The sequence below is a fragment of the Miscanthus floridulus genome, chromosome 16 (genome assembly GCF_019320115.1).
Source record: "Miscanthus floridulus cultivar M001 chromosome 16, ASM1932011v1, whole genome shotgun sequence".
Taxonomy (NCBI): domain Eukaryota; kingdom Viridiplantae; phylum Streptophyta; class Magnoliopsida; order Poales; family Poaceae; genus Miscanthus; species Miscanthus floridulus.
The window spans coordinates 86,734,775-86,746,493 of record NC_089595.1 but is presented as its reverse complement, the minus strand read 5'-3'; the positions used below and the strand labels follow the sequence as shown (position 1 = coordinate 86,746,493).

Sequence of the window (11,719 nt, the reverse complement as noted above, 5' to 3'; positions counted from 1 at the left end):
ACCCGGTAGTCCGTGAAATCATGAAGGATTTCAAACCAACTCACATACCAGCCAAGATCGTAATAAGTTTAGTGGTCACCATCACATATTACATAAAAGTTCACATCATAGGTACATCGGAGTTTAAACATAGTTATTACAAACCGAGTTCAAATAGAAGTAGCGGAAGCCATTTGTTCAAAACCACACACACTCACACGAAGTTCAAGTACAGTGCCAGCTGATGATCATCTCCAACAAAAGCATTAGATGAGACGTAAGGAATGATCATGCCCATGGTCCTAAGTATCACCCATCGCAGGATAAAGGCAGTTGATACAATAGCCGTAATACATCTGCCCATCTGCAACAAGTGGGAACAAAACCCTGAGTACGAGAAGGTACTCAGCTAGACTTACCCGACATAACCGAAAATAAAGTGACACCAAGGATTATGAAGGGCTTTATAGTAGGGTAGCTGACTTATTTGCAAAAAGGGCATTTTTAGCATTTCAAGAACCTTTCCAAAAGCATTATTGTCAAGTTAATTATTATTAACCTGTCGACTACATTTGCACCTATACTAGAGCAATCATGTGATTAAGCAAATAATGATAACCAATGATCATTAACAACTTCCATAATGTCATATACATTATAACTGTCCAAGTGTTCCATCAACATTACTACGATGAAGTAACTCAAGTCAAGTGTTCACTATCCAGTGAACGATGGCGATTCGAATCGATTATTAACTAGCTAGTAATTTATTCCTTACACAAACCTCACTCACCCGCTAAAGTGAGGTATCAGTCACCGAGTCAACTATCCAGGAAAAATCTCGAGTTTGCCAGGAACCACATGTACCCGGGGGCCGCCCGACTGCCTTTCGGTCTTATCATCGCGCCCCCGTGTCCTACCACACCTGCTCCGGTACAGTGCGCTGCGGGCAACCCACTCGGCCTGAATAATCTCCTAGCTTCACGGTTGAAAGGTACGTTATTCGACCAGCTAAATGTAAGGCATGCGTTCAACATGACCCGAGGCCCAACAAGGTCGGTCCTTAATCGACACAGACGGAAAGCACTACAGTCCAAAACCCTGTAAGTCTCCGTCCGGTCTCAACTTCAAATTAACACTTAGTTATACCATGACTACATAGTTATCCAAGCAGATCCAGGTAACCACTTATAGCTCGCAAGTGATAGGAAATCACCCGACTTCTATCGGTCTAAGCCAGCTAAGCATTGACTCGACTACGGATACTAGGGTAACAAGGATATAGTATAACAAAGGTAAACAAGGTATAATGCAGCAATGGTTGCAAACAACTCCTGAACGTAATGCATCAATTAAAGTAAAGCATTAATTAATAATCGCAAACCGGGGAGAAAAATGCTCCGGGGCTTGCCTCTCTCGAAGGAGCTCGGGCGGTGATTGGGGCACTCCGGAAGTTCCTCAACGTCCTCCTCGTCTGCTTTGGTCACTTCTTGCGGCTGCACCTCGAGCTGCTCCTTGGGTACGACGACCAGGCTCTTGGTTTGTGATCCTATATGATGCAGGTGCGTAAGTGCTTATGCAAAAGGTGCATCGGATGAAATGAACACAATGAATATGCTTGCATGCAATGAATATGCTTGCATGCAAGGTAGTCAACATCATCCAAGAACATGTACTACAAGCACATGTCATCTACTGCATTCTCTTCTACTACTAATATGCTAAGTCAACGCATCTCATTAAATGCTTCAAAGATACACCAAAGCTTCACTAATTTCTTAATCATGCATAAAGCAACATTTGATTAAACCCTAATTAATAATAGGTTTGACTAGCAACATCTATTTTTATAGCATAGAAAAATCTTAGAAAATTATCATAGCACAGTACTACCCTAAGTAGTCTACCATCAAATTTTTATGGCATTTGGATAAGTGGAATAGCCTACACAAAAATGACAAGCTTGGACCTAAATATGAGCATGAAAATACTTTGTATTTTGAAAAGTGTCAAACAATAGATTTAGTATTTTTCCTAGGTTCTTAATAGTAAATAATCACTGTACAAAAATTATCACATGCATGTTTTATACAAATTTTGCTCTCTAGCAAAAATAACAAAAATCAGCCATTAAAGACACTTGAACTACACCTCATAATTTTTCTATAGGACATTCATGGCATATATTTTTCCTAGAAAGTACATTACACAAGAAGAGTAACAAACTTGGAATCATATTTTTCTGATCTTTCTATGATTTATTATGCCTTTCTCAAGAAAACAGTTATTTCAATGATTAAATAAAACTCCACAGAAAAAGTGTCACCAAACTGACATGCAATATTTTTAAACCCTAGATCTAGTCATGAGGATCACAAAAAATTTTATTTCACCATTTTTGGAGCAATATAACTCGAGATACACATTTTACAAGCTTTGAAATCATTTTAGAATCCTTTTTCTTTAAAAACTGTAAATCTACTGACCCAAAACTGCTAGGTACACCCGGTGCAGTGCACCCAGAGGTGCTGCCAGGCAGGACCCGCGGTCAAGCCGGGCCCACGTGTCAGCCGGAGCCGAGCAGGGGCCGTCGTTGACCGGCCGGCTTTCGCCGCCGGTGAGCTTGCTGGCGGTGAGGTCACGACCAGCGGCTCCCCGCAACGAGGCGGACCCGATGCGCCAAGAACGGGCACTAGAGGAGCTCGGAAGGAAGCTCGCCGACGCGCATGGTGACACGGCGGCGCGGCATGCCTGCGTGCGGGCACTTCTCGGCCACAGCAAGGCACGGGGAGGAGCGCACGAGGTTCGCAAAGGCAAGGCGGTGCTAGCGCCCGCGAAAACGGAAGGAGAAAGGGAGCGAGAAGGGGAGGTTCACGGAGCCGTGCTGCTCCGGTGAGAACGGCCGTGCTCCGGCGAGCAATAGCGGCCGGCTCGAGCCTTACCACGTCGAACGGAGACGAGCACAAGCTACGCGAGGCCGGGGCGAAGGCGTGGCGAAGACGTAGCGAGCTCCGGTGGTCTGGCGTGGCCGGGACGGCTACTCCGGCGAGGCAGCGCGGCGGTGGTGGAGGCGAGCACTTGCTGCTGCCGTTGCTGCTGCTGACCGAGCGAGGAAGCAACTGAGATGTATGAGGGGGAGGCAGACGCGGCGCGGCGGGTGTAAGCGCGACAGGAGGGGCGCGGGGCAGGCCGGCGGTGCCGCGCGGCGTGCTCGCCGACGCATGGCCGCCACGCGGCTTGCGCGCTCTGGCGCGGTCGGGCGAGTGCGCGGCGAACGGGCACGGCTCGGCGCTGAGGCAGGCCGGGCGAGCGGACAGCGTGCACGGAGGCAGGCCGGGCCGGCTTGCGGACTAGGCCGGGAAGCGAGGCTGCGGCCCATTCAAGGTGAAAATGATTTTTTTCAATTTCTTTTCTCTCCCAAATTCATTCAAATGAATTTTTCAACTTTTTCAAAGCAGTTTCAAACTTTGGCCCAAAAATAAAAGTTGCTCAAAATTTTATTCTCTACAACTTTGCTTTTATGACCAAAGTCAAATTCCAAATAGATTTTGAATTACCAAATTAAAATCAATATTAATTCAAAACCCTAATTTTGAAGAATTATTTTTAAAAGCAAAATTTGGCCAAAATTTAAATATGAACTTTGCTCCAAATTGTATCCTAAATATTTATAAGCTATCTTAGTGACCAAACCAAGAAATCATATCCCCTAACATGAGCATGGCATTTTAATTAGTTTAAACATGATGAATTTCAATTTAATTTCAGCACCACATGAAATGACACTTCTTTTATTTAGAATAGAATGCATAGATGCTGCTTATGCATAATGAAATGATGATTATGCTCTTGAGATGGAATGTTAATGCATGCTTAACACCGAGGTGTTACAGGGGACAGGAGGCCGGTGAGGGGCGGTGCTCCGGCGAGCCTGGGACGGGCCCGCAGCTCGCGTCCGCCACAGCCGAGGACGGGGCTACGCCCGCCGCAGCTCGGGACGGGACGGGCCGCCCTTGCACCCGCCGGTGCCAAGGACGGGACGAGGCCGCGCTAGCTCCCGCCGGTGCCGAGGATGGGGCCGCGCCCGCGTCAGCTGGGGCCAGGGACGGGGCCGCGCCCGAATCCAAGTACTAGAAGGGAGAGAGACGTCCGAAGATGGCCTGGCCGCGCTAAGCTTGAGCTTGGGCGGCAATGGTGGTAACGGCGGTGAAATCCGGCCCAAGGGGCCTCTGCCCTAGACGATCGACGACGCAAACAGGTAGGGAAGAAGGAGGGAGTCAAGGTGGAGCTATGTGTGCGACGAATCGGGCACAGGCGGTTTGGTGGTGGCGAATTTGGCCGGTGGAGCTCGTGCGGGTGGCAATGGTGTGCGCGCCTGGGAGATGGTAAAGAGGGAGAGTGAAGAGCGAGCAGGTGGGAGAGAGAGATATGTCGTCGGCCGAGCTTGCTCGTGGAGGGGAGAGGACCGCCGGAGAGGAGATGCACCGCCGGAGGGGAGATGCGCCACCAGTCCGAGCCTGCTTGCGGAGGAGCGGCGCTCTTTCTTTCACGTGGTAGAAGACGAGTCGCGAGCAAATTGAACCGGTATGCACATAATGGATGGTGTTGCGGGTAATTTTTCACCCCCACAATCGGTGGAAGCAGCTCTCCCCTGTAGAAAATGAACTACATAAAAGCTGGCTTTTGCAAAAGCTGTTGGTCTAAAGGGGCCTTTGGTTGGTCTTTGGGCTTTTAGGAGCAAAAGCCAAACCAAGCACTCACTAAGAATAAACAACCTACTCAACCTCAATGTTAATACGACAGGTTGCGACTTTTTATAGCTGAATCTTACTCCGAAATGAACTTGACGAGGATCCACCCTCTTCACACGCAGCGCGAGCTGCATCCTTCAGCAGTGCCGCTTTCCTCAACCTGTCCTCTGCCTTCACCGTGTCGCGACGCATGAGCCTATCCACTGCCGCGGTGATCTCCTCTCTTTCTATGACGCCGTCGTCCCGTGCCTTCTCCCTGAGACCAAGCCCAGTCTTCCACACCTCGACGACAAGCCGGCTGTTGACCGGCTGGTCGAACGCTATAGGCAGGGTCAGCATGGGCACGCCGGCGTACACCGCCTCGAGCGTAGAGTTCATGCCGCAGTGGGTGAAGAACCCGCCGACCGAAGGGTGGCAGAGCACCCTCAGCTGATCGGTCCACGGCACGACGACGCCGGCGTCGCGCCCACCGACGAGACCTCGCACGTGGGAGCGCGCGTCGGCGTCGCGGAGCGCCCACAGGAACCTGGCCTTGCTCTTGGCTAGGCCGGCGACGATCTCGTCGAGCTGGGCGGATGACACTGAGAGGAAGCTGCCAAGCGAGACGTAGAGCACCGAGCGCGCTGGTTGTGAGTCTAGCCAAGCTGTGTATGTGTAGCCTACTCTTTCCGCGTCGGCATGGTGTTCTTGGATTTGGAGTGCCATGAAGGGGATGCAAGGGCCTACAGCGTACACCGGGCATGGCAGTTCATGCCTAAGGGCGTCGATGGCGTCGCTCTCGAGCTCGTAGAAAGATGTGAAGAGGACGAACTGCGCATTTCTCAGAGCAGAGTAGGCTTCAAGCGTTTTTGCTCGCATCGTCTTGTTGGTGTTTGTGGGCGCAAGGTCGCTTAGCTTGATTAATTTCGTGCCAGGGGATGTAGTTTTCGACCAAGCAAGGATCTGTGCCATCTGCAAAGGAAACACAAGATCGTTGGTTTTCAAAGAAAAAAAAGGAAACACAAGATTGTTGTGCAGAAATGCTGACAGGCCAAAGAAGAGCAGTGTTAGAACGGGGGAGAAGGTCTGAGGGGCAAGAACTCATAAGTACCGGCGGTGGTGGTCACCGGCGAAGTGCTGCCGCCGTCGTCCGCAGCGGGTGGCAGGCGGTGGAAGTTGTACTGCACCGTGAACATGGTGGCGCTCAGCGGACAGAGGACGCATACCGGCACGCCCCTCCGTGCGCCGACGGCGACGGTCCACGGCACGAACACGTCGGCCACGATGGCCGCGGGCGCCAGCGGGGAGGCGAGGAGCTGGTCGAGCAGGCGCTCGAACGGCGCCTCCATCAGGGTGTACACGGCCTCCACGAAGCCGACCATGTCACCGGCGCGCCCGTGCTCAGAGGGGACCACGTTCGGGATGGCCTCGAAGCGGACGCGTGGGCCCAAGGCCGCCGGGGCACCGACCAGACCGAGCCACTCCTCGGTGACGGTGACGGCGACGGTGGCGGTGACGCCGTCGCGCGCTGCCAGGAGGCGGCACAGGTTCACCATCGCGTTGACGTGGCCGCGGCCCGGGTACGGCACAGCCACGACGTGGCACGGAGGCGTGGCCATGGAGCTCATCGCTACTTGTCAGTGGTTACTGGTCAGCATCAGCTGCTAGGGATTAAGAGTTGTAGAGGAAGAAGTAGGGGAAGAATGGCAAGGTGCCTAAGTGCCGATGGACTGGAGAAGTTCAACTTGGTTACAACTATAGTCGGATTATTTTAGTCCGTTTTGGATGCGGTGGAAATTGGAGTTCTAGCTGAGTGATTGGACATTGGTATTTGGCTCTATTCGTTTATCTTAAGAGTTATACTATTTCAATAAAAAAATAGTGTTTTTCTTTCTCAACAAATCAAGTCGAAGAAAGCAAAGAGAAGGATAGGAAAGTGAAGAGAGCATGCGGAGATCCCTAGGAGAATAGTGCCGGCCAATGATTACGTTAGAGGATCTCCTCCCTTTTCGGCCTGTTACGAATCCAATGGGCTTTTGGCGTCCAAGCTGCGGGCATCATCTGGCCCACGGTTTGCTTCCTCAAAAAAAAAAAAAAAAACTGGTCCACGGCTTGCAAAGCGAGCACCAAGCCGGCGCCGCCGCACGAGCACGGCTACCAACCTGCGGCCACCATTGAGGCGTTTTTTTTACGATCACCATTGAGGCGTTGAAGCATCTCGAACTGTCGTGAATTTTTGTGATCTCAATCAAATCCGTGGTCTCGAGAAAATTCCTCTCCTTTCACCCCGTCGCGAGAGCCGATCCGTCCGAATCCCCAAACACGGATCACCCCTTGCAAAATTCCCCTCCCGGCTACCGCCTACCACATCGAACCGAACGGGGTAATCGACCTGAGATCGATCTCGAGTGACGGATTGACGACAGGAAGCAGGATCCCGCAGCAAGATGTTCTTCTTCTTCGTAGGCGGCGTGGAGCAGGGGGCCGGGAAGGTGCTCAAGGAGGCGGCAGGGCGGTGCCTCCGGTGCGGCGGCGCGGCGGACCTGGTAGAGACGGAGAAGGTCCTCAAGCTCTTCTTCGTCCCCGTCTGGCGGTGGCCCGGGAAGGACCCCGCGTACCTCTGCCGCGACTACGGCCTCCTCGCGCCGGGCTCCCTCGGCGCGGAGTCGGCACCCTCGCTGCTGCCCCGGGAGGCGAGGTGCGGCGCGTGTAGCCGCGCCGTCGATCCGCAGTTTTGGTTCTGCCCCTTCTGTGTAACACCCTAGGTGTTTGGCTTCCACTAATTGCATTTCATTTCATAAACATGTGCATCATCTATCTCAGCATGTCATTGTTACTGAAACATGCATATGCAACATTTTCAATTGTGTGTGTTTCATGCTTGATTGCTTAGAATGGTAGTAGTGCAACATGTGAATGTAACATGAAATTCTCATACTTGAAACATGGCAATATGGTAGTAATGTGGCAAGTATAGGATAACAACAAAGTCATGCAACATGGGAAACATTGCATTGCAACATATGAGTGAATTGCTTGTTTTAGTTGCTTTATCACATGTGATCATTAGAAGTTGGTATAACAATTTTGTAAAGTGGATGATTATGGTCTATTACACCTTAACTATACTTAGGTTACTTGTTGGGACATTGTTCATGTAGATCAAATTGACCAAAATGCCCTCAAGTGGAGGTTTGACTTGAATTGACCCTAGGAGTGTCCCTGTTTGACTGATTCAAAAGTCCAACTTAGGGATCTTGCATGGCTGTGCACTCTTTACCAAAGTTGTAGCCAATTTATCAAGGAACAAAAGTCTCAATATGACCATCTCATGAAAATGGTTAGAACATGCTCAAACATGGCCCACAAGTCAAAATTGAAGGCTGATTCTAACACTTGAAAAATTTCTAAGTGTCATAACTGAATTCAGTTTCGTGTACTCAACTTTTTCACCTTGCACCTCCCTAACAGAGCCAAACCAGCTCGAGCTCCAATAACAAGAGTTGTAGTTCACATATAGATGATCAACTTTATTAACTATGGCATAGTCTAGATCGTCACGGATTAGGAGATAATCACTGTCAAACCTGCTCTGTCAGTCATCGTCGGTGATCACTGAATCGCGTTTTTCAGAAAACGGTCAGTGTCGCCATGGCCGACCGGCTCAGGCGACGCTCACCGCGTGGCGTTCATGCGCTGTCGAGGTCACCACGTCGCGCGTCCGCGCTCTAGAAGAGAGCCAGCTCCTGCCCAAACACGCTCACCGCTCCATTTCCCTCTCTCGCCTTCTCCACGCGCAGCGCCGTGTCCGCAGCAGCTCCGCCATTGCCGACCGCGCGTCGCCATCGTCGTGCGCGCTCGCCACCACGAAAACGAGTCACCCAGTCCGTTAGTAGCCTCACCGTGGTCTTCTCTACCACCTCCACCGTTCAAGCGAGTCAATCGAGTCTTGGTAAGCGTGTATTCGCCGTTTTCCCCACCGCCGCCATGTCGGGAACTCGCCGGAGTTAGCGCTCCACGCGGCCAGCTGTCCTCGCACCCTTGCCATCCCTCCTCTGTCTCGCGCTAGGTCATAGGAGCATTGCTGAAGCTCATAGGGTCTCACGTTCGAGACGTAGCGCCGTCATCTCGTCGGAGCCGGCCATGCCGCGGCCGTGCGTCGCCGTGCTCGTCGCCAACCCCGGTAGCCACGCCAATAGCTTAAATTTAGGGTACCACTAGATGCGCACGAGTGAGACGAACACAGTAGCGCCGATGGTCTCGCCGGAAAAGCCACCGGCGGCAAGCCACGCCGTCGTCTTCCTCTGTTCCCCTGTTTCTCTCGCTGACGCGCGGGTCCACCTTGTCAGTCGCCGCTGCGGAGGCGGGAGCCTGACCTGGGCTGCGCTACTTCTGGGCCACGCTGGCGTATGCGGGCGTGGGCTTCGCGGGCCGCCGGATCTGTTCGGGCCGGCCCCGTAGTAGAGTAGGATTTCTTGTTTTGTTTTGTTTTACTTATTTCACAGATTTGTGTGCATATTCAAAAATATGTAGCTCTTAGATGGTAGATCCAAATGATGTGGTTCTAATTTTGTTGAGTTCATGATAATGTCTAGTATTTAATAAAAATATTATATGGGCATATGTTTTAGAAATTTTGGATGAATGAAATAGGACTTTGAAATGTGTTTTTAGATTCATGCAAACTTGTTTGAATTTTATCTTGAGTTTCTGTCGTCCAAAAATTATGAAATTTTGTGGGTAATCTATTATTGCTTAGTAGAAGCTTTGGTTAAATTTCAGAGCTAGTGCATGTATAGTTTTTGAGTTATAGAATTTCTTTTTATCAATGGATGGATCTTGTGTGAATTTTCATAATTTTTCTATAGATCCAGTATAGGTAAAATTTGGTGAGTAAGGTTCTTATGCTAGAATGATGCTAGGAAAAATGTGAAATCTGTTGCTTGACACTTTTCATTAGGGTTTCCTAATTATGCTAAAAATAGGCATGCCACCTATTATTTTGGATACAGCAAGTTCTTCTTGCTCAATGGCTTTGAAATTTTTATGGTAGTCTATGTGAAGCATGAGATTGCTACTATAAATTTTGTAGATTTTTATGAACTGTTTTACTATATATTGCTTTAATCACCTAATTAACTAAATAAATTGGAAAAGGATATTAAATAATTTATTTAGAAGTGGGCACTATACTTTCTGATGTTTCTTGGGTATGAAAAACATGTTGGTAAACTTGGGTTGGTCCAATTATGCTTTTGCATCATCATTAAATAATTAATTTAGTAACCCTGTCATTTCTGGACAGATTCTTGGTTTACTGGTATTCGATTTGGTTCACTTAAGAATCATGCTTTGATGTTTACCAATGATTTGTAGAGAATTTCATAAGCTTTCCAGAATGTCCTCATGCAAGTCATTTGGAATTGTAGAACTCTGGTTGTGGTTGAATTAAGGGACTACTTGTGTGCATATGAAACTTTAAATGTTAATTTATGTATGCCTTTACTATTTCTAAGTTTGTTGTAATGTTCCTATGTGTTAGGCCTTTAACCGAAGATGAGCATCTTTATCTTAGGTTATGCAAGTTAGGTAAGTTGATCTTGTTCTTTAAGTTAAGTTAGATACATGCTTAAAGTGATTTGAATAGAGCTATTTTACTCGGTAAACGGGTGTCCAGTGATGCTTTCGTAAACACTTACTGTGATTCATTCATCATGAGCATCATGTCATTCCTTATGCATCCATGATATTTATCTTGTGCATCGGCATGCAATAGGTGTACCGGAGGGAGTAACACTGCTAGAATTCGAGGAACCAAGCGAGCAGCAGCAGCCGGCACCGGAGGTTCAGGAGGTGCAGCCTTCAGGAGAAGTGCCAGACGAGGTCGTCGTTGAGTGCCCGGATCACCGTCCTTGCAACTTTGTGAAAGGCAAGCCCCGGAGCATATTAAGCCTCCTAATTTCCAAAATGCAGTTATAGTATTATTATTACATATAATGTTGCATTAAGTTTAGGTATTGGATGCAAACACTTGCTGCATTGGTTACCCAATCCTTGTCCAGATATTGTTACCCTGAATCCTATGTAGCTCAGGCTCGTGTAGTGCTTAGCCCTGCTTAAACATGGTAGAAGTCAGGTGATTTCCTGTCACCTGCGAGATATAGGAAGATACATGTGGCACGGTTGGCTATATTTGCTATCGTGGAAAAGAACCAGTCTTAATTTGAAATGAAGACCGGATGGAGGCTTGCCGGTTTGCAGTGACTCCGTCTGTGTCGCTTAAGGACTAATTCTTGGAGCCTTTCCTGTTCATGTTGAACGCATGCCTCTCTCTTAGTTGGCCATGTCTGAAGACCGACCGCGAAGCCGAGTAGCTCACCTCAGGCCGGGAGTCGATAAGTATAAAGTGCGCCTCGGAAGGGAGCCGTAGGCGTGAGTCCAAGGGCAGGTGATTTAAAAGTCCTGATCGTCCTAGCAGAAGGGTAATCCCTGAGAGTGCTGGCGCTGATCGAACCCGTGAATTTGGTTCCTGAGTTCTTCCAAAGGTGACCCACGGCTACCCTTGCTAAGTATGCCAGGGTGAGAGTTAGGAATACCCCTTCAGCTGAGTTGTAATTCGATTCGAGTTGCCGTCTCTCCCGGTTAGTGAGAACTTGACGGGCTTATCTCCAATGTAGATACACTAAATAACATAATGGTTCAGAAATAATGATATGATGATGACAGCCTTATTATACCTGCTATGGTTAATATTGTTTGCTCCTAATAAGTGAGTGCTCTAGTACAGGTGCTAATCTAGTAGACAGGTAAATAATGATAAGCTTGATGCTAAGTTTAAATTGGTTACTATAATCATAAGCTCTTTTATGCAACTGTGTCAAGCTAGCCCACCTGAAAAGCCTTGCATGGCCCTTGGTGTCTTTTATTTCTGGTTTTTGACGGGTAAGTCTAGCTGAGTACCTTCTCGTACTCAGGGTTTATCTCCCACCTGTTGTAGATGACCAGTTCTA

General features: G+C 48.9%; 2 pseudogenes; one reads left to right on the top strand and one right to left on the bottom strand.

Moving 5' to 3' along the window:
- Positions 1 to 4,746: 4,746 nt before the first annotated feature.
- Positions 4,747 to 6,368, bottom strand: LOC136514203 (UDP-glycosyltransferase 87A2-like; annotated as a pseudogene).
- Positions 6,369 to 6,962: 594 nt separating this feature from the next.
- LOC136510109 (uncharacterized) lies at positions 6,963 to 10,572 on the top strand (annotated as a pseudogene).
- Positions 10,573 to 11,719: the final 1,147 nt, after the last annotated feature.